Source organism: Phyllostomus hastatus, unplaced genomic scaffold, assembly GCF_019186645.2.
Source record: "Phyllostomus hastatus isolate PE091 unplaced genomic scaffold, TTU_PhHast_1.1 phas_contig_98, whole genome shotgun sequence".
In the NCBI taxonomy this organism is placed as follows: Eukaryota; Metazoa; Chordata; class Mammalia; order Chiroptera; family Phyllostomidae; genus Phyllostomus; species Phyllostomus hastatus.
Window position 1 is genome coordinate 1,820,077 of NW_025333999.1, and position 19,998 is coordinate 1,840,074.

General features: G+C 41.0%; 1 pseudogene; it reads right to left on the reverse strand.

Moving 5' to 3' along the window:
• Window positions 1-463: 463 nt before the first annotated feature.
• On the reverse strand, window positions 464-16,520 carry LOC123828530 (annotated as a pseudogene).
• Between the last annotated feature and the right edge of the window lie 3,478 nt (window positions 16,521-19,998).

The following is a 19,998-nucleotide window of genomic DNA, read 5'->3' on the forward strand; positions in this document are numbered from 1 at the left end:
TTGTCCTGATTCACTGCTGTAGAGATGAGCGGAGGCTTGGGGTATCATCTGGGTTGAGGTGAAATGTTTAAAAGCTGTGGCCCCTCTTGCTTTTATTCATTTCCCCTGTGATGGTTTTAAGTATAAAGCACTGTGGATGAAGGTAGTTGTCAAGGTTAATTGCAGGGGTGTGGGTGTTTATTATTTTATTTTATTTTTATTTATTTATTTTTAGAAAAAGGGAGAGAACTATTGATGTGTGAGAGAAACATCAGTTGGTTGCCCCTCACATGTGCCCCAGCTAGAAACCAGGCCCACAGCCCAGGCATGATCCCTGACCAGGAATTGAACCAGCAACCCTTTGCTTTTGTGGATGATGCTCAAGCAACAGCCATGCGGGTCAGGGCTAGGTACTATAATGCATTTTAAAATGCAACAAGTTAAGGCCAACATTTGCATTGCTTTAATATAATGAGAGAAGATGTTATGCTAGTACTGTACCATATCAAATTGCAACATACATATCATATTGCCCCCTGCTAGTCTGATACTGACATGGTAGTGATGTTAGGTGGCGTTCCTTCTTCCACTGATTTTTATTTCCTTTTAAAAAATATATTATCTTTATTATATTTTTTCCATTACCATTTAGTCCCCTTATGTCCCCCTCCCCCTAGCAATCCCTCTGATTTTTCTTTTTCAATCTTGGAAACACCAGGCACATCTTGGGAAAGTTCACTTAGTATTTTTTGATAAAGAGAGTTTTTGAGAAAGGATTTCTCTACATTTGTGAGAATCAATTACACCCTCTGATTCTGCAGACTCATCTTTCTCTGCAATTGTTGCTACCTGAGCAGTTTGTATCTGGGGCTACTGAATAACCAATGGCTGTGGTGTCTAAATTATTCCCTGTGATGCCAGGCGGCAGCCAGGGAGGCCAGGAGAGTCCTCCACCTGATACCAGTACAGGGGTCTAGGTTCTTGTCACCGCACAGGAGAGGATTTGAGAGCACAATGAAAAGATTTAATAAGGCACTTATTAAAGTCAAAGTACGCACTCAAGAAGTTAGAGTGGAAGCCTTTGGGAAATGAGAGCCTCGACAGGGCCTCGGTGGAAAGTTTTCATTAAATGTAGGCAAGGAGAGGGGATGGGGGGTCCCTGGCTTGTGATGCTGGTGGGGTGATTGCTGAAGTGGCTCATCCATGTCCCCTTTTACCAGGTAGTGATTTCTTTTTTCTGTTCTCCCAGAACTGTCATGGTAATTTGGGGGACAGAGTAGTCCTGAAACCAAAATGCTAATTTCTCTTTTTAAAAAAGATTTTATTTATTTTATTTTTAGAGAGGGAAAGGAAGGAGAGGGCAAGAAACATCAATGTGTGGTTGCCTCTTGGATGTCCCCTACTGGGGACCTGGCCCACAACCTAGGCATGTGCCCTGGCTGGGAATCAAACCTGTGACCTTTTGCTTTGCAGGCCTGCACTCAATCCACTGAGCCACACCAGCTGGGCACAATGTCCTAATTTTTTAAATAATATCTGCAAATAAATAAGAAGGGGTCTGAGTGGACTTTGACTTTTGTTTTAATTTTGATTTTCCATCTTATTAGGGGTGTCTTAATGGTTAGTATACTAGTATAAAGCTATAACAATGTAAACTTTGTTACATTTGTCTTTAATATGTCCTTTTCTCCTTTCGTCCTTTTGATTTAAACTGGCCTCACCCAGCACCGCTTCCCCCCTTGCAGAACCACTCCCTTACTCCTTCAGCTCTCGGGACAATAAGGTTCTGATCAGCATCAAATAATCTCAGGAACGTAGTGTTGGGTCTGTTGGCCTCAGACACAGAGTTTTCAGTCAAACTAGAGATGACATCCAGGTCTCAGCTGTGTTTCAGCTCCAGGCCCAGAAAAGTAGCGAAACCAGTCAAAGCGATGCTATGGCCAACATCGGGCCAACTACCTCCTGCCCTAGAGCCTGGTAATCAGTAGAGACCACGACCCTGGCCACAAACCTAACTTTCTGAGTTACTGTGATTAATAACTTTTCCCCTAAAAGCCATCGAGGATTCAGGTCTTTGAGCATTAGCTAACTTGTTACCAGGCATGGCCCACTTTTTCAACTAATAAACTCCTACTTTGCTGCAAAGTCCTGTTTGTGTCTTATTGGGATTTGATGCATGCAGGTAAACAGACCCCTTTTGTCAGGTAATGTTGATGCCAAACGGGAGGCCCCCTCTTGCCTGGGTTTGTTGGCCCCAGGCACAGGGCTTGCCCCCAGGCCCCCACCAGCGGCTGCTCAGACCTGTTGTCTTGGAGGTGGAGAGATGGCAGGCCATGACCCAGGGCTGTCGACCTACAGTATTTCTGTTTGCAGCATAAGAAAGGAGGAACTGAAATGGCCTAGATTTCAAATTTGCTCTGGTTTTTGAAATTGAAGACTTTTTCTGATAAGGTTTCATGGGTGATGACCCTAGAAAGATCACTCTCCTCTAAGGTTCAGGCAAACTCAAATGGAAACAGGGAAGGATGTGGTTCCTGAGAAACCTTGGTTTGTCTGCTCTCCTTCCCCCAGACTGAGAAACTTGTGGGGAACCAAGAGGGAGAAATCTTGTGTGTCTGATCTAGTCTTCTTTCACACTTGAGAAACCTGGTGGGAACCAAGGGAAAGAATTTTATTTGTCAGTCTGCTTGAGGCTGTACTTGTTGCCTGTTGAGTCTGTGTCTCATCTTGTGGGAAGGGGGCCAATGCTGACCACATTTCAGTAAATCTCGAAGGAGTGGTCAGCAGTAGCTTGTTCTGGTCTGACTCAAGGCAACTGTTCATCTCATCTTGACTGGACTGAGCAGAACTCATGTTTGTTTCCTCGAGGGAATAAAACTCAGGGTTGACATGTAGTAAGAAGTGCGGGCCACCCAGCTTCTCCAACTGTCTTGTCTGTTGTATCTGACTTAGTACCATCTGAACTTCAGAAAGATGGAAGGGTTGCTGAATTATTGTTAGATATTGTAACTGCTTGTTTCTTGTTTGTTCTTTTGTGTCAACTGTTTAATTGTAGGACTTATTTAAGATCGCTCAAGCTGAAAATAAGTAATTACCTTTGAAAGCAAAAAAGTCAGTATTTGTGCTGCCTGTCACCACCAGAACCAGTAAGTAGAGACAAGGATTAAATCTTTATGGGCGCTCTATTCAGATACCAATGATCTGAGAAGGTGGTGGGTTATGTACCCTAAGAAAATGTCTTAACATCTTATCTTAAGCCAACCTTTTTATAACGAGAAGGAAAGGGTAGGTAAGGGGTTTGGAAAGAGGTTAATCAAATAAGAGTTGCAGTCTGGAGGTGACTTTCCTGGAATTTTTTTATTTTGTTTTTTCCACATTTTTCATTGTTATTCAAGTACAGTTGTCTCCATTCTTCCCCCTCCACCATGTCCCCTGACCCCAGCCATCCCCACTTCCCACCCTTGATCCTACCCCCCTTTGGTTTTGTCCATGTGTCCTTTATAGTTGTTCCTGACAACCCTTCCCCCATTTCTCCCATTACCTCCTCCTCCCTCCCTTCTGGTTATTGTCAATTTGTTCTTAATTTCAACAGCTCTGTTTATATTTTGCTTGCTAGTTTGTTTTGTTGATTAGGTCCCACTTATAGATGAGGTCATATGGTATTTGTCTTTCACTGCCTGGTTCATTTCATTTAGCATAATGCACTCCAGATCCATGCACACTGTTGTTGAAAAGCGTAGGAGCTCCTTTTTTTCTGCTGTGTAGTATTTCTTTATCTACTGATTAACTCAGATAATGTAACATCAGATTACTTGCAGACCCCCTGGGGCAGGTTGGATTACTTGCCAACCTGGAGTCACTTAGTCAAGTACTCCATTTCCTGGAATACCAGCTTTCCACATGCATTAATCACTTAGGCCTATCAACTTTAACTAAAGCTAAAATCTTTAACTCTTGAGTTCCCCTATCATTTTGATTGATAAAGACCTTAGTAACATGGGTAATTCTGTATCTGTACCCTTGGTAGCTTTCTGGGCTGTATCATACAGAACTTAAGTACATTTAGCTACAAACCTATGAAAGGAAAAATTGGGTGAAATACAGTGGTACCTCAGTACTTGTTAATTTGTTTTGGAACTTGTGACAAGTGCCAAAACTGACAAGTACTGAATGAAGTTTTCTCATAAGAAATTTTCTCTTGTAGGGCAGTGTTTTGACTCATACAAGTTCTAGCAAGTGTGACCAGACCCGAGCAAGCTCCAAGAGCTAAAATATTTTTTTCTAATCAGAATGTGATGAGTACTGGGTTTGATGAGGTCTGAAGCCATTGAGTACTGAGGTATGACTGTAAAACTGATATTAGTGGGGTTAAGACAGAGGTTTTAGTACAGGAGTACCAAAGGCTATATGGGGCCAAAGTGACCCTCTGTTGGCCCTCTAAGGCTAAAGGGCCCCAAACAAGTCTGCTCTATTTACCCCAGTGTGAAGAAATTTAAAAGACTGGAAAGAAGAGATTACAATGAGAACCTGATCAGCATTCACTTGGTGCATTTGTGAGGCTGGTTAAATCAAGTTAAAGATCAATCCTCACTGGAGATGTATAGAGAGATCAGATCAGATCACTGGGGAGGAGTAGGGAGTGGTGTAGGAGGGGGTTGCCAAGGCAATGGTAAACAGTCTAGGACAGGACTGGCTGAGAAGCTGAATGCCTCTGGAATTATAGGCCACACAATGTAAAATAAAAGGAGGGCAGAGACTGGCTCTCTGTGGCTCTCTCCGGCTCTCTCCGGCTCTCTCTTCCTCAAGGATGCCTGGATGATCGGCTGCAGCTGCCTGCATTTCCCAAAGGACAGTATTTTGGATGGAAGAAGAAACTTTGGGCACAGCCTAGGATTGGGCTGGCCTGGCAGAGAGTGGCAGGATTATTCCCCCTTGGGTGTTCTAGAGAGGACAAGCTGTGAAGCAGAAGGATGCCATTCCTCCAAAATTGTGTAGTTTTTGTTATGTCATTTTAGTTTGTAAACTAATCCTATAGAAATAAGATAATTAAAAACTAACGGGGGAGTGATGGGGAACTCAGGAGTTAAAGATTTTAGCCTTAATTGATTGGCTTAAGTAATTAAAGCTGTAACTAAAGAGTTAAAGAGTTTAGTCTTAATTGATCGGTTTCAGTGATTAAAGCTATAACTAAAGAGTTAAAGATTTTAGCCTCAATTGATAGGCTTAATTGACTAATGCCTGTGGAAAGCTGTTCTTCCAAAATTGTGTAGCTTTTGAATAAAGACTCCTTTCCTCTATCACCAGCCCGTTGCCCCTGGAATTTTGCCTAGGGAGCAGCAGAGGGCAGCGGGACCCCACTTGCTGTTTGGTAACAGGAACACAAAGACTTTACTCTGCAGTGGGTAAAATGACCAGGGGGTAGAAAAGAGAAGTTTCCAGGACTCCTTGAGACTGAAACTCCTGAACATTGGTGCAAAAACTCATTGGTGGAGTCCTGACTCGGGCTACAATTAGATTAAAGAATATTAAAATGTAAAGGTTAATGAGATTAGAATAACTGGAACATTTAAGCAGGCTTTATGTTAAAGTAATGTCAACCTCAGTTGATTACATCTCTCTTACCTGATTATGTTATAGAAATAGACATCAGAGAACAGTTCTTTCCCTTTGGCTGACCCTCAGAACCTGTCTCCAAGGCCCCCTTTCCCTGACTTCTCAGTCAGCCAGTGCAGCCCGCCTCCACTCTCTCCTGTTGCTTCTCTGTTCTAACTCCTTCCTTGTTTCACTGACCCCAGCTTTAACAAACATGCTCTCAAAAATCAGAAAAAGAAAGTAAATGCTTAAGTAAGTTAAGAAATTAAAACTATCCCAAATGTTTCTTCACGATCATTGTGGTCTTGATATTTGTCAAAAATATTTGATATTAAAGCTGGTTTAAGTTTGGTTGATGTCTCTTAGAGTTATTAACATAAATATATATTCATTTTGCCTAGGTTTAAAAAAGCAAATGTTATTACTATTACAAAATTTGCCAATAAAATTGGTTGGATTATAATTGACAATTTCATAGAGTTGTTAAGAATTAATAAATAGATGTAACTAAAAGGAAGGGTTAATTAATAATTATATATATAATTAGGTGTGTGTGTGTATGCCTAAATGTAGTGCTGTAACATCTGTTGGTAACTTGAAACTTTAGAGTTTTTCTAAGTTAAATGATAAAAATTCTTGAATATATAAATATTTGAAGTCACATGAGATACTGAAACATTGATGGCTAGACAAGTCTTAAGTTCACTTACTTTTTGGCTTTTTGTTTCAGAGAAGCTAGAAAATAGGTCTGGAGCTGTTGATGAACATCTCTTGAAAGTGTGAGTGTGTTTGCCAAGTTTCTAGAAGTTATGAAGTGTATTTGCCAATCTAAATAATGCTAATTGCTGACATTTTAGTTTTCACTAGAAATTAAGGTTTCTAAGAGTTAAGAATTCTAATTAAGCTTGAAAGGAAATGTATGGTTTTGGTAATAGAAGGTGTAAGGTATGGAGATACTTTTTGAAGGGAAAGAAGAAAGTGAGTTGTTTTAAAGTTGGTTATTTTTCAATGAGATGAGAAGAGGTAAACTAAAAGAGACTGGAAAGTTGTAGAAAGTTTGTGAAGAGAAATCTTGAGAGGAAATTGTATAGTTAAGCTGAATAATGAATTTAATTAAGTAAATGAATTTAAATATCAAAACTAAGCTAATACAGAGTTGGAGTTTGGTTCTTTTTCATTCTGTTAAAGGGACAAAAATTTTCCTTTTGCTTCCCAGATATGAGGGAACCTATTTTTCATAAAACAACTCGGTAAATATACCTTTATAAGCAACGTTAAAGCATTTGTATTTTTCTTCCTATCTGCTCCCTCCAGAATTTGGAAACTCTTAATAAGTGAATATTATGATTTTCATGGCAATATGTTTGTTTGCATGAATCCAAAAGAATTTGATCTCTCTAAGAGGACAAAATTGGAAACTGGTCTTAGTAACCAAGACTTAGATTGGAATGTTATGTTTGAGAGAGACATGCCTAGACCCTGGATGTTATCAGAAAGCTTTAAGGAATTAATATTGACTTTGGAAGCTTATAAAAGCCCCTTGGAAAATCAGCTGGGTACCTTGCTCATTTACGTGGTTCATGGCAGTCCTTCCCGGTGAAGCATGAAGATTGCTTTCCTGGGAGATGGCAAAGAAAGAGCCTCAAGATATTTTGGGGGACTTCAAGAACTTGAGGAATTCCCCCAACCCTAAAGGAATTACAGGCAAAGGCTGGTGGCAGCTATGTGGCTTGGGTTCTTTACCCTGAGGGGTTAATTAAAGTTCAGTCTGGAGATTTCTTATAAGATTCCAGCACAGCAGATTTAAAAGAGCCTATATGATCAGTTACTATTCTTGTTGTGTTTATGCAAATAATCAAGCCAAATTAAAACTGGACTTAATGCAGTAAATAAACTGGTCTTAAATTTAGGTCTTTAATAAAAATGAGGGTGATTCTAGGGAGGAAATTGTTTCCATAGAATCTGTAATACACACTTGTGGGTATGTTAGACTCTAGCACTGTTAACTGTCTTCAAAGTTTTATTTTTCACCTATAGACTGAACTGGATTCTGAATATTTTTAGTTTTTTAAAAATATTTGGCTACAACTCTCCAAACTAATGTTTCATTTTTCTCCCATTTTTTGAGTTGGAATTATTGAGAATTAAACTTTTTTCAAAGCTTCACAATAGCAAATTACAGCCAAAAGTGGTTGATAGAAACTTAAAAAAATTGCTACAACAGCTTAAAAAATCTTAGTGGCTGATGCTTTGTAAACCACACAGGATTTACCTGAGCACCTGATGATATCACCAGAGATATTACTTATTAGTCAAGGCAAACAACATTTGCAATGTTAGTCAGCCAGCCTGGGGCCCTTGGTATCCTTACCTGGATACTCCTTTTTATATTTGTCATAATTCTTGTCGGTCTAGCTTTTGCCCTAATATTAAGATTTATAAGACAGTTTGTCTCTATCAGGTGACAAGCCTTGCTTATGCCCCAGGAATACCACCCGCTGCTGACTAGGCAGCAGCACAACCGCCTTCCATGCGCAGGCCTCACTGTCCCTCTGATGCAGAGCAGGGATCACTTGGCTCTGAAGAAAAACTCCATCCCTCTTCAGCAGAAAGCAGATACAGAGAACACCCTACACTTCTTTCCCTTAAAGAATTTGGAGGCAATAATCCTTAAAGGGGAATGATTTAGTAGGCTGTTAGCCAGGCATAAGCAGAATAGGAACAATAGGCCAGATACAAGAGGTCACCAGGGTGGAAAGTCCTGGGTGCATTGCAATGGGCAAAACTAGGGAAGCAAGTATTGTAGAGAGGGACCTTGTTCCCTGGGTGACCTTTCCTCCCCTAGCGTATCACTGGTTGTGCAGTTTAGACCCCCTGACTTTTCATATCACTGCTCATGCAGTTCAGCCCTCCCCTGGCATGTCACTAGTCATGTGGTAGACCCCCTTCAAGGAGGAACAAGGGGGTCAGAGATAGCCTCATATAGCTCCCACATAAACCTTTGCATGATAACTCCTTTTAGCATTAAGCCCTCAGGACGATGAGGTTCTGACCTGCATGAAATAATCTCAGGAACAAAGCCTCGGGTCTTTTGAACACAGAGACAGAGTTTTGGTCAAACTAGAGATAACATCTAGGCCTCAGTTGTGTTTTTGCTTCAGGTCCATGAAAGCAGCAAAAACAGATGCACTGGCGCCACTGCTGCCTCAGGACCAGCTGCAGTGACTAATGACCCCTGCCCTGGTGCCAAACAAGCAGTAGAGACCACAACCCTGAAAGGACGCATCTGGAAAAACTGATGAATATTCTACTGAGATCCTCCACTGAGACCTCTCCTAAGATTCCTGCTTTTGGAAAGCAGGTAAAAACTCTCAAAATGAAGGACCCAGCATTTTATCTTTCTGTCTGTCTATCCCTCTCTTTCTCCTCACCCCCCTCCCCGTCCCCTGGAACATGCCCATGTCTCCCTCTCCCTCCCTCCCTCTCTCTCTCTCTCTCTCTCTCTCTCTCTCTCTCTCTCTTTCCCCTAGGTACGTTTTCTTTGCTTTTCTTTCTCCCAAACTCCAAGGACCTCTTTTTGCCTCTGTAACTTGTTTCCTGGATCCACGCAGCCCATCTGGCTCACTTTTTCTGTCTGTGACTTTCTAAATCAACTTTTGCTGGTATTTGAGTTCTTGGCTCCGAATTCTTTCTTAGCCAAACTCAAGGACTGAGGTGTAACTCTGTAGGTAGTATCTGGTGCCATTCGCCATTAACAAGACCCTTCTCCCTCACCACCTATGAAGATGTTCAGAGACGAAAGTCTCTAAGGGTGGAATGAGGCAGGATAGAAAGAAGTCAGGGAAAAATTCTGGCATGTGGAATGTAGGAGCCCACATCTTGTCGCCAGCATCCCCACCTCTGGGCATGATCAAAGAGAGAACGGTTTATGGCAGGAAAACCCTGGTTGTGGGTGTGGAAGTCAAAAACAAGGATTGGCTAGAACCAGATCTTTCCAAGATGGAGGAAAAATTGACCAGAGACCAACCCCAAAGCTCGTATGATGAAAACGGACACCACAAGTAGAAAGAGGACCAGAGGGGACAAATACCATGACACTTATGGAGTGGACAATGTCAGGAATGAGGCTGCCTCCCAGCCAGAAGGTGCAGTCAGAATTTGGCACCACAAAGACAAAGCTTGGAGACCACCCCCTGCCCTGGACACACCTGCAATCCCAAGAACTGACTGACAGAGTGCCACAGGTATTTGAGTTCTTGAGTGGCCCATAACCGCTTGGACATGTACTTTTTGCTTCTTTCACAGCAGCACCTGTGCCCTGGCCTCTTTACCTAAATAAAATTTGCTTTATTCTCACTTAGATTTGTCCTTGAAATCTTTCCTGGGTGAGTCACAGACCAGAAGGTCACCTGACACGTGGAAGGCCCTGGACTGGGCCAGGGTAGGGCCAGCCCCCAGCGCAGAAGCAAACCAGTAACAGAGCCACATTCAAAAAATTGTGCTATGAGGAATTACATTTTTAGAAATTATTAAATTTGTCATAAATGTATTCATCTAAAGTATACTAATTTCTTACTTTTTAGTTGTAACTGGAAATTGAGGTTCCTAAGAGTTAAGATTTCTATTTAAGATGGAAAGAAACAAATGTTTTTAGTAATACAAATTGTATGGAAATTTATTTTTTGAAAAAAACTAAAAGAATGAGGTTGGTCCTAAAACGAGTTTGGTTATAGTGTGCAAGGAAAGACAACCTAGAGGAAGGACTTTGAAGAAAAATTCTGAGATTTTATATATAGTTAAGCTGAATAAGATTGAATTTAATTAAGTAAATGAATTTAAATATCAAACGTAAGCTAATGTAGAAAGCCTGGTTCTTTTTCACTTCCATAAAAAGAAGAATTTTTATTGCATTTATTCTACTCTAGATGTTATAGAAGGTTTCTACTTAGAAGGCAGAGATTCTATGTTTTATTTTAAAATTATTTTTAATTTTTTGCACTGGACAGCTGTTGTGTTGGCTGTTATTTTTATTTGACAATCTGGAGGAAAAGAGGTCAGTGCCTCTAACTAAATTATGAGGCAATATTGGGTATATAAGATTTTTTTTGGACAAAGGGGAAAGGGGGAAATGTGGTATTATGTTTCAGAAGGGAGAATGGGCCGCTTTCAGGTTGTTAAGACAGAACAGAACACAAAGAGCAGGGGAATCCTCGCTAGGTGACTCAGAAACAGTGGGACTCAAGGGGTGCCTAGATGACAAGTTCCTGCCTAAAGCCCTCTTATTTACTGTACTTAAGTTGAATTAGGCTAAAGCAGCATTCTAAGATCTCCTCCCTGAAATAGGTTTCTTTGGCTGATACTCTTGGGCAACAAAAAGAGGGAGAGCCAAAGTTTCATTGAGTCTTTTGTTTCTTAAGAAACAGTTTAGCCCTAGCTGGTGTGGCTCAGTAGATTGGGTGCTGCTGGTTCGATTCTAGGTCAGGGCATAAGCCTGGGTTGTGGGCCAGGTCCCCAGTTTGGGGTGTGGGAGGGGCAGCTGATTGATGTTTCTATCACACATTGATGTTTCTCTTCCTTTTTCTCCCTTCCTTCTTTCTAAAAATAAATAAATAAAATCTTGAAAAATAAAGTTTAAAATCAATATCCTGAAAAGACGGCTTCATAGTGGCAGAATTTTGGTCTCTTCATAGGGTACTTTGAAGCTGCTTTGTTCCTCTGAAAGCAGATGAATCTCTCGTGTGAAAGGTGCCTTCATGCGCGGAAAGAGGAGACTGCAACCCTGTCATCAGAGACAGAGACTTGGCGCTGAGAAGGCTGAATAAAAATACGTATATCTTCACCATTTAGTGCACCTAGCCTAAACTTTTTGGCCTTTTCCACTCTTCCCAAAGTTATTCCTTCTTTGTCCAAAAGGTGTAAAATCTTTCCACTATGGTCACTTCTTTGAGTCTTCTTTTTTTTTTTTTATTAATGTCCCATATATAGGAGATTAATTTTTTGGTTGTTTTGCTTAGTTAATTAATTAATTAATTAATTAATTTTTTGGTTATTTTGTCTCACATCATTTTACTTATTAGACCAGGCAAAGACTCTAAAAAGAAAAAAGGAAAAAAATGCCTGTCCCTATTACCAGAAAAGGGACTGGGCCCTAAGAGGGCCCACCTAGGACTGGCTGGCAGTGTGTGGGCTCTTGACTTCATGAAGGGAAGATTTCACAATAAGAGTCTGTTAGAAATGCACGATCCAAGTGCCTTTTGTTTGATGTGCTGAGAGGTGGGCTGAGGCGGGGGAAGGCGAGAGTGGGGTTTTTAAAAGAAAAAGTGCAGGGCTTGTGAGGGGATAGGGGAGGGGTTAGTCTCTTGTTCTTCCAGGAAGCAGGCTGGGACAATGGGTAGGTAAGGGGCAGACTGTTCTCAAGTCCAGGAGAGTCAGTCTGACCACTGGCCACTGTGGCTGGCGCCAGATGTCTATCGTGCGCAGTGGGAGAAGAGTTTCCATAGAGCCGCAGGCTATCGAGCAAGTTGGGATAATTGAGTCATGGGTAGTCCAGCGGGTTGGAAAACTGGCCTGACTGGGTCATGAGCAGTCTGGCGAGCTGGGAAACTGGCCTGACCCTTTCAGAGTCCGGGTGATTTTGAGAGTGAGTTTATTCAAGCTGGGGACAGTGAAACAAGGGCCTGACATCGAAGAAACTGCAGGAGAGAGCCATGGCAGGGCTGCTTTGGTTCATTGAGAAGTCAGAGAAAAGGGGGCCTTGGAGAGAGGTTTAGGGGACTGCCTTGGGATGAGCTGCCACTGCCCACTGCTCCCCTGGTTACAAGTCTGGTGGGGCCCCTTAGAGTTTAGGAGATGAAGGTCTGAGAAGGAAGAAGAAGGGGGAAAAGAAAGGTACAGGTGTGCTCCTGGAGGGCGGAGTGCATGAAGGATTTTTTGTGACGAGTTTTCAAAGGCTGGGAGTTTAGGGGAGGATTTCAATAGAATATTCATCAGCTTTTCCAGGTGTGCATTTTCAGAAGAGGTCATTTCATCGCCCACCTGGTTTTGCTGTTTTTCTGGGCCTGGAGTTAGAATCCAGCTGAGGCCTAGATGTTATCTCCAGGGAGGCAACTTTCTGTACCTGGCTGTATTCAGCTCTCTCTCATTTTCCCCATTTTACTTGTGAAGGAATTTTTCTCACTTCTTACTATTCTGCCTTATCCCTATGTTTGCATGTAGAAAACTCTAAGGAATTTACAAAAAAAAACTATTAGAACTGATAATTGAGTTGTGCAGTATTGTAGGATACAAAGTCAAGATATAAAAATCAGTTGTATTTCTGCAATGAACATTCTTATAATGAAACAAAAAGCAAAGCATTTACAATAGCATTAGAGGAATCAAATACTAAAAAGTAAATTTAACAAAAAAAAGTACAAAGAAAATATTTTGAAAAGTACAACATTATTGAAAGAAATTAACAACAGTGTAAATATTTTGGAAATCATCTAAAGTATTTGGGAAAATTTCCAACTTCATAAATCAAGAGACTTAACTTCCATGAAATGGTGCTGCTGCTTCTCAAGATAATCTGAACAGTCAGCACAGTACTTTCAATACCAGACAATTTTCTTATAGAAATTGGCAAATGGGTTTATAAATTTATATGGAATTGTCCAGAATCAAAATAGCCAAACCATTCTTGAAAAAGAGAAGCAAATTTGTTGGACTAGTGTTTTTTGACTTCAAAACATTGCACAATGCAATGGTAATCCAGATAGTGTGGCACTGACACAATGAGAGACATACAGATTTACAATATTGATTGAGATTTGAGAAATAAGCCCCCACATCTATGGTCCAGTGACATTTGAAAAAAGTGTCAAGGGCCAAGAATGAAGAAAGAATATTCCTTATATAAACTGGTGCTGGGCCAGGTGGCTAGCAATATGGAAAAAAAAAAAAGGTGGTACATTATCATACCAAACAAAATAATTTTCCAAAAAGGATCAGACTTAAATATAAGACTAAACTGTAGCACACTTAGATAAAATATAGGAAATAAACCTGATCATCAGTGTGACAAAGAATTTTCAGATGTAACACTAAGAGTGAAATCAGAAGAAAAAGTTAATTGTTATTTCATCCAATTAATGGTTTTGTGCTTTAAAAGAGAAAAACAAAGTGAAAACACCCATTGGAACCTATGTACACTATTGCTGGGAGTATAAAATTGTGTTGCAGGTGTGAAAAATTTGTGGCAGTTTCTCAAAAAATTAAGAACTGTGTTACCATCTGATCTATCAATTCTGCGTCACGGTAAGCAGCTGAAAGATTTGAAAGCAGGAAAGCAACCAGTTATGTGTCCACTCATATTCATAGTAACTTTATTTACAATAGTCGTCAAAAGGTGGAAGTAACTCAAGTGACCAAAACTATTTGGTGTACGCACAAAACTGAGTAGTTTAGCTTCCAGAAGAAAGCAAATCCTGACACGTGGATGAACCTTAAGGACATTAGGCTAAATTAAATTATTCTGTTAAAAATGTCAAATATTATATGATTTCACTGGTGTGAGGTACCTAGAGTAGTGAAATTTATAGAGACAAAAAGAAGAATTGTTGGTTTTAGGCACTGGGGTAACGCTTGGATGTGGAGTTGTGTCTACTGAGATAGATTTTTCAGTTTTGCAAAATAAAAATAGTTCTGGAGACTGAGACACTTCACACTACTAAATTATACAGTTGAGAATGTTTACCGAGGCTGTGACCAGTGTGGCTCAGTTGGTGGGGCATTGGGCAAAATGTTGCTGGTTTGATTCTGGTCAGGGCACATGGCTGAGTTTCTGGTTCCATCCTGGATTGGGTGTGTACAAGTGGCTGTTTTGGATGGCTTTTTTTTTGTCTTTTTGAAAAGATTTTATTTATTTATTTTTAGAGAGAGGAGAGGGAGAGAGAGAGAGAGAGAGAGAGAGAGAAACATCAATGTGTAGCTGCTCCTCACGTGTCCTCTACTTGGGACCTGGGCCACAACCCAGGCATGTGCCCTGACTGGGAACTGAACTGGTGACCCTTTGTGAAGTGCTCAGTCCACTGAGCCATACCAACCAGGGCCATGGATGTTTTCCTTTTACATCAATGTTTCTTTCCATCCCTTTCTCCCTCCCTTACTCTCTCTCTAAAAATAAATAAATAATCTTTAAAAATAGTTAAAGTGCAATGTTTGTTGTACCTGTATATCACTACAATGTAAAGTAAAAGTCTTTGGCAAGGGAGTTAAAACAGCCCACAGATAGATGAAAGATAATGCAAATCATAGCAGATAAGAGACTTGTGTAGAAAATGGCTAAAGACCCTTTATAATTTAAATATAAAGCCAGATAGTCAAACTAAAAATGTTAAAAAGTATGAATACACATTTTCCAAGGAAGTTATGCAAATGGCCAAGAGCACATGAAAATATGCTTGACGTCATGTCATCAGAAAATGCAACTCTGCCTGGACCACACAGTGTTTGGAGTGTCATCTGGATACACCAAGGTTGCTGGCACACATAAGAATCAACCAATGAATGCATAAATAAGTGGAACAACAAATTGATCTCTCTCTTTCAAAATCAATATATAAAATTAAAAAAAAAAGAAAATGGAAAATGCAAGTCAAGCCCCCAATGAGACATGACTTCACAATCACTAGGATTACTAGAATAAAAATGTGAGATAATAAATGTTGAGTATATGTGGAATATTTGAACCCCTATATACCGGTGGTGCAGTATATAAAATGGTGCAACCATTTCAGAAAACGGTCTGGCAGGCCATCAAAAATTAAGCCTGAAATACCGTATGACTCATCAGTTCCTCTTCTAGGGATATATATGCCCTTAAAAAAAAAGAAAACAAATGTTTGATCAATATTTGTACATGAATTTTTTATTATTAAAATTTTATCAAAATATAACTACTGAAGCTAACTGAAAATAATGGTAAAACTTTTTTTACATCCCCTTTTTTAAAGTTTAAATTATTTTATTGTTGTTCAATTAAAGTTGTCTGTATTTTCTCCCCACCTCTCCCCCCAACCCTCTCCAAACCCACCTCCCTCCCTTGCTTCCACCCTCCCCCTTGGTTTTGTCCATGTGTCCTTTATATGAATTTATAAGTAATGTTATTTATACTAGCTCCATCGGGAAGCTCATCGGGTGTTCCCTGTGCACATCTGTGCCCGCGTGTTCACAAATTGCCGGGAGAATACAGAACAGTCGGTTCCAGGTCAGGAAAAAGTTGCACTGAAAGTGCCAAGCAAAGAGCCTCCCAGGGGCCGAGTCTGGGGAAGCTCCTTCCCGCAGAGTCCTTTTTCGCTCTGTCAATCAGGCAGGAGGGGAATGTGCGTTGATTTCTGTCCAATCCCGATCGCCGCGGGGACAGCCACATGCCGCACAGGTGGAGACATCCGAGCTCCGCTCCAGCCTGGGTGATAATCGTGTGTTCCCTGCTGCCAGCGGTCCCTGTCTTGCTGTGATCACAGGTGGTTGGAGTGGCAGGAAGGACTCTTTGAGACCCAGGAGACCTAGAAATGGTGAGTGTGCCAGGCCAGGTGCACCGGGAGGAGGAGATGACAGGAGTCGGCTGCGGCAGGGACCTGGTCCCCCGAGGTGAAGGACAGAGTCTGTGCACCCCAGTCCCCCTGGGGGAGCCGTTACAACGATGTCCCCCTCTGACTCGCGCGTAGTTGGGGGGTGGGGGCGGTGGCCGTTAGCTGGGACTCCGGGCGTCCCGTCTGTTCTCTGCGCGGAGACTTCAGCCAGGACCCTGTCTGGGCTGCTCTGCGCTCGCAGCCCCCGCGGCTCCCCAGGTGGTGAGGCGACAGTAAGGAGGGTCCCTGGGAACAATCGTGATTCACCCTTTGGGGTTCTCGTTGGAGCTGCTGTCGTCTGCAGTCCCCAGTCCCTCCTTTCTCCTCAGGGAGACCCATTTTCTCCTGAGTTTTCCAAATATTTGGGAAGCGAGATCTCTAGTACACGACCCGGTCCTTCCAAATTGGGTCTTACTAGGACTGGCAACAAGCCCCTAACTTTTTAGATTCCGTCACCAAATCCCAAAGCCAAATAAATATCCCTCTTTGAGTCACAGCATCACCAATTATTTGTCCTTTGGTGCATTTCAAATGGACCTGATATTTTAATAGTTGTCTCTTTAAAAAGAGTAATGAAATGCTCTTGTTAAGGATTTATGTTTGTCGTGGACATTTTAGATGAGAGGAAAGCTAGATAGTAACCACCTGGAAGATGTTTGAAATCCCTGTTTCTCTCCCCTCCTGAATCTTCCCTGGGCACAGACATCCTCGGGGAAGTCCTTTGGGCAGAGGTTTCTCTTTGGAAACTTTCCTGGGTGTTTTCTCCTTTCAACACCACCCCTTCCCTCCATCTGACACTTGAAAACATTTATTGATCTAAACCTCATTTTTTCAATACAGGAAAAATGTATTTAATCAATAGAGCTTGAAAGACGGTATAAAATAGTCCCAACCAGGCATGAAAGATATGAACTTAGAAAAAAATTAAAAACTTAGAATGCAGCATACATTCTATTTTTATAGAATTCTTTCACTCTTTCTTCCTGAGCATGTGTAGAAACCTTCCTGAGGTTTGCTTTATTTTCAATGTTTTAAAATGTATTTTTAGGGCTTAGTCTTGCAAAGAGGAATTGTTCAAGTTAGATTTATGAGAAAAGCCACAGAGTCCAGAAAGCTGGGGATGCAAGGAGGGGTAGGGAGTGGGGAAGGTGACAGGGAGGTGGGGGCGGGGCAGAGATGATGCCCTTTCGGAGGTTGTAGTTGTGGCCTTTTAGGCTTAGACATTTTTAGATTTTATATAGTTTTGCATTCAGATTATAGTTTGTGCACATTGAGAAAGTGTGAATGTCAGGTGTTTTATCTCATGGACCAGTAGTTCATGAAATTGGGGTGAATCTGGGTCAGAATCTTAAACTAAAACAGGCTGAAGTTTCCTTAGGGTGAGAGTGGATGCCTGGGGAAGGGAGGGTGGAGCTCCAAGAGTAGGTCCTGGGCCTGTTCAGGTGTCCCGGCCCTCCTTCCCCACCCACTGACCTACTCTGGGGGTTTTGTCTCAGCTGGGGTTGTCTGAACCCCAAATCCAGTGTTAACATAGAAGTGTTCAAAGTTGTGGAAAAATAAAAAGAGTTTATTTGGCCTAAACACAGAATAGACCTGGAAGCAAGATCCCAACAGACTGAGAAAATGCTCCTGAGATGATAGTTTGCACTTTTGTTTTTTTAAAAACACTTTTGGAATTAAGGAGGGAACATAGAGAAGATCATGAAGATGGCAGCAAGGCCAAGGCTGGATTACAGGACACTGATAAGGTTATGTGCTCCCCTGAGGGTGGTTACAGATCAGGGTCTGAAAAAGACCTCTCACATTTCAAAGGTGTGTTAACCTTGATGCTCCAGAACAGGGACAAGACTTGCCTAAGGCAAAGATAAACCTTGTAGTACAGAGTTATAGGCTGAGGCTGATGACCCTCCTGGACCCACCGAGTTAGGAATTTGTGATCAGGTGACTTTTCCTCACTGAGTGCTGCCAATTTATTATGGAGGCCATTTTTATTCATTTTGGGAATAGGTTCAAATTTCTTATTGTGAGTTTTTCTTGTGAACTCTAGGGTAGCAGACTGCTATGTTTTGATTCCAAGATATAGATTTCTTTTCTTTGGATTTCTTTCTTCATTGAATATTACAGCTCTTTGATTTTACTTTACATCAGCATTTGGACTTTTAACATGTAAGTTGATTGAGCAATACCATGTGAGTAAGGCAGGAAAATTGTGGAATTAGTAGAATTTTGGTTGTATTAGGCAAGAGAACCTGAAGATGTAAGATGGGTGTCTTTAAATTCTCAGATGCTTTTTCTATTTTTTGGTCATTATTTTTCTGCTTATATCTCTAGAGAAGTTTGAAAATTAAAAGGTCATACTAATCTTAAGGCAAATGAACTCATATTTTAACGGAAACGAGGAAAGGCATTTGAATTTCTGAATTCACTGTTATTAAGAAAAAACCTCAAAACATGGACATTTTTGGAATTTCTAGTTCATTTCCTGCAGGGGGTGTGAGGGTATTAATTACAAACTCCTAATATATTATAATATAATAGTTATTATGTAAATATCTTCAGTGTCAAATATATTAGAATGCATTTTTTTAAATAAGAAAGAGATTTGGAAGTTTTTGATGGTCAGCAGCATTATATCCTTTAATGTTTAAAGGATTAAAGTTTGGAGTGGTTTTCTTTGTAGAAGAGTTTAAATTAGTTTTAAAATGTAACAGTTAATGAAATATGGTGATTAGTAATTGGAAAATATAGTGTATATAAATATCTATGTTTGTTTTAAATAAATAATACATGGAAATACCTAAGCTAGGACACTAACTGAGAAAGACTTAATGCCTACACATCCCAGACCACTCCTGGCCCCTTACTCTAGCTACGCTGAAACAACCAGTTCTGATTACTTGTAGAAGTTTCTGTCAGTGTTTCTTCATGTAAACACAAGCCCGTGAGCATGCCCTTTTTTCTTGTGTTTGTGTTTGTCATGAGTACTTTGAATCCATGGGCTTGATGTTTGTGCACTGAAAACTTAAACCTCAACCCTACCATTTCCCCTAGCGCTTTTTTTTTTTTTTAAATTGAAACAGTATTTACTGTTTCTTGTTAAAACAGGCAACTCTGATGAGAAGAGAGTATGCAAAGAGAGCCCTCCTACTCCCTGGGCATTCTCATGGATCACAGCAGGCTGGGAGTGTCCATTCAAAACTCTCCTCACTGTGTAGGACAGAAAGCTCTCCACCTTCTTTTGGGAAATTAGAATACTTCAATTTTCATTACTTCATGCCTAAAAAACCTCCAAACCAAACAATCCTACTGTTACCAGGCTAGCTGCCCTTACATGGGCCTCAAGTCCACATCCCACTGTGCCATCCAGGATAGGATGGTACCCTGGAAATCTGGTGGGTGTTTCTGGCTAAGGATCAAAGTAGACTTCAGCTCCAAGTCAGCTTCTTAGAAACTTGCACAGTACCTCCAGCAAAAGGCTGACACTTTCACTTTTGGGTATAGTAGGGCCAGTGGTCAACCAATCAGTAGATAGTACTCTGGCCACAGGTGGTGCCTGGTCTAAAAGCTGCTCACTCCATCTCCAAATTCTCTTTAAGTTGCTTAAACTGACAAGAGTGAATTCAAATTTCAAAGTGGCACACCAAGTTTTATACCAGGTAGAGGATGTCACCTGAGGTAAATGATCTCAACAAGTCCCTGTGCAGAGCTCTGATCCCACCATCCCCCTCCCCTCACCCTTTAGGATGGCCCAGTCCTTTCTGCTGCGCCTCTATGGTGATAGTTCCCAGCATCCTGAATCTTTGAGCAGCCTTCAGCC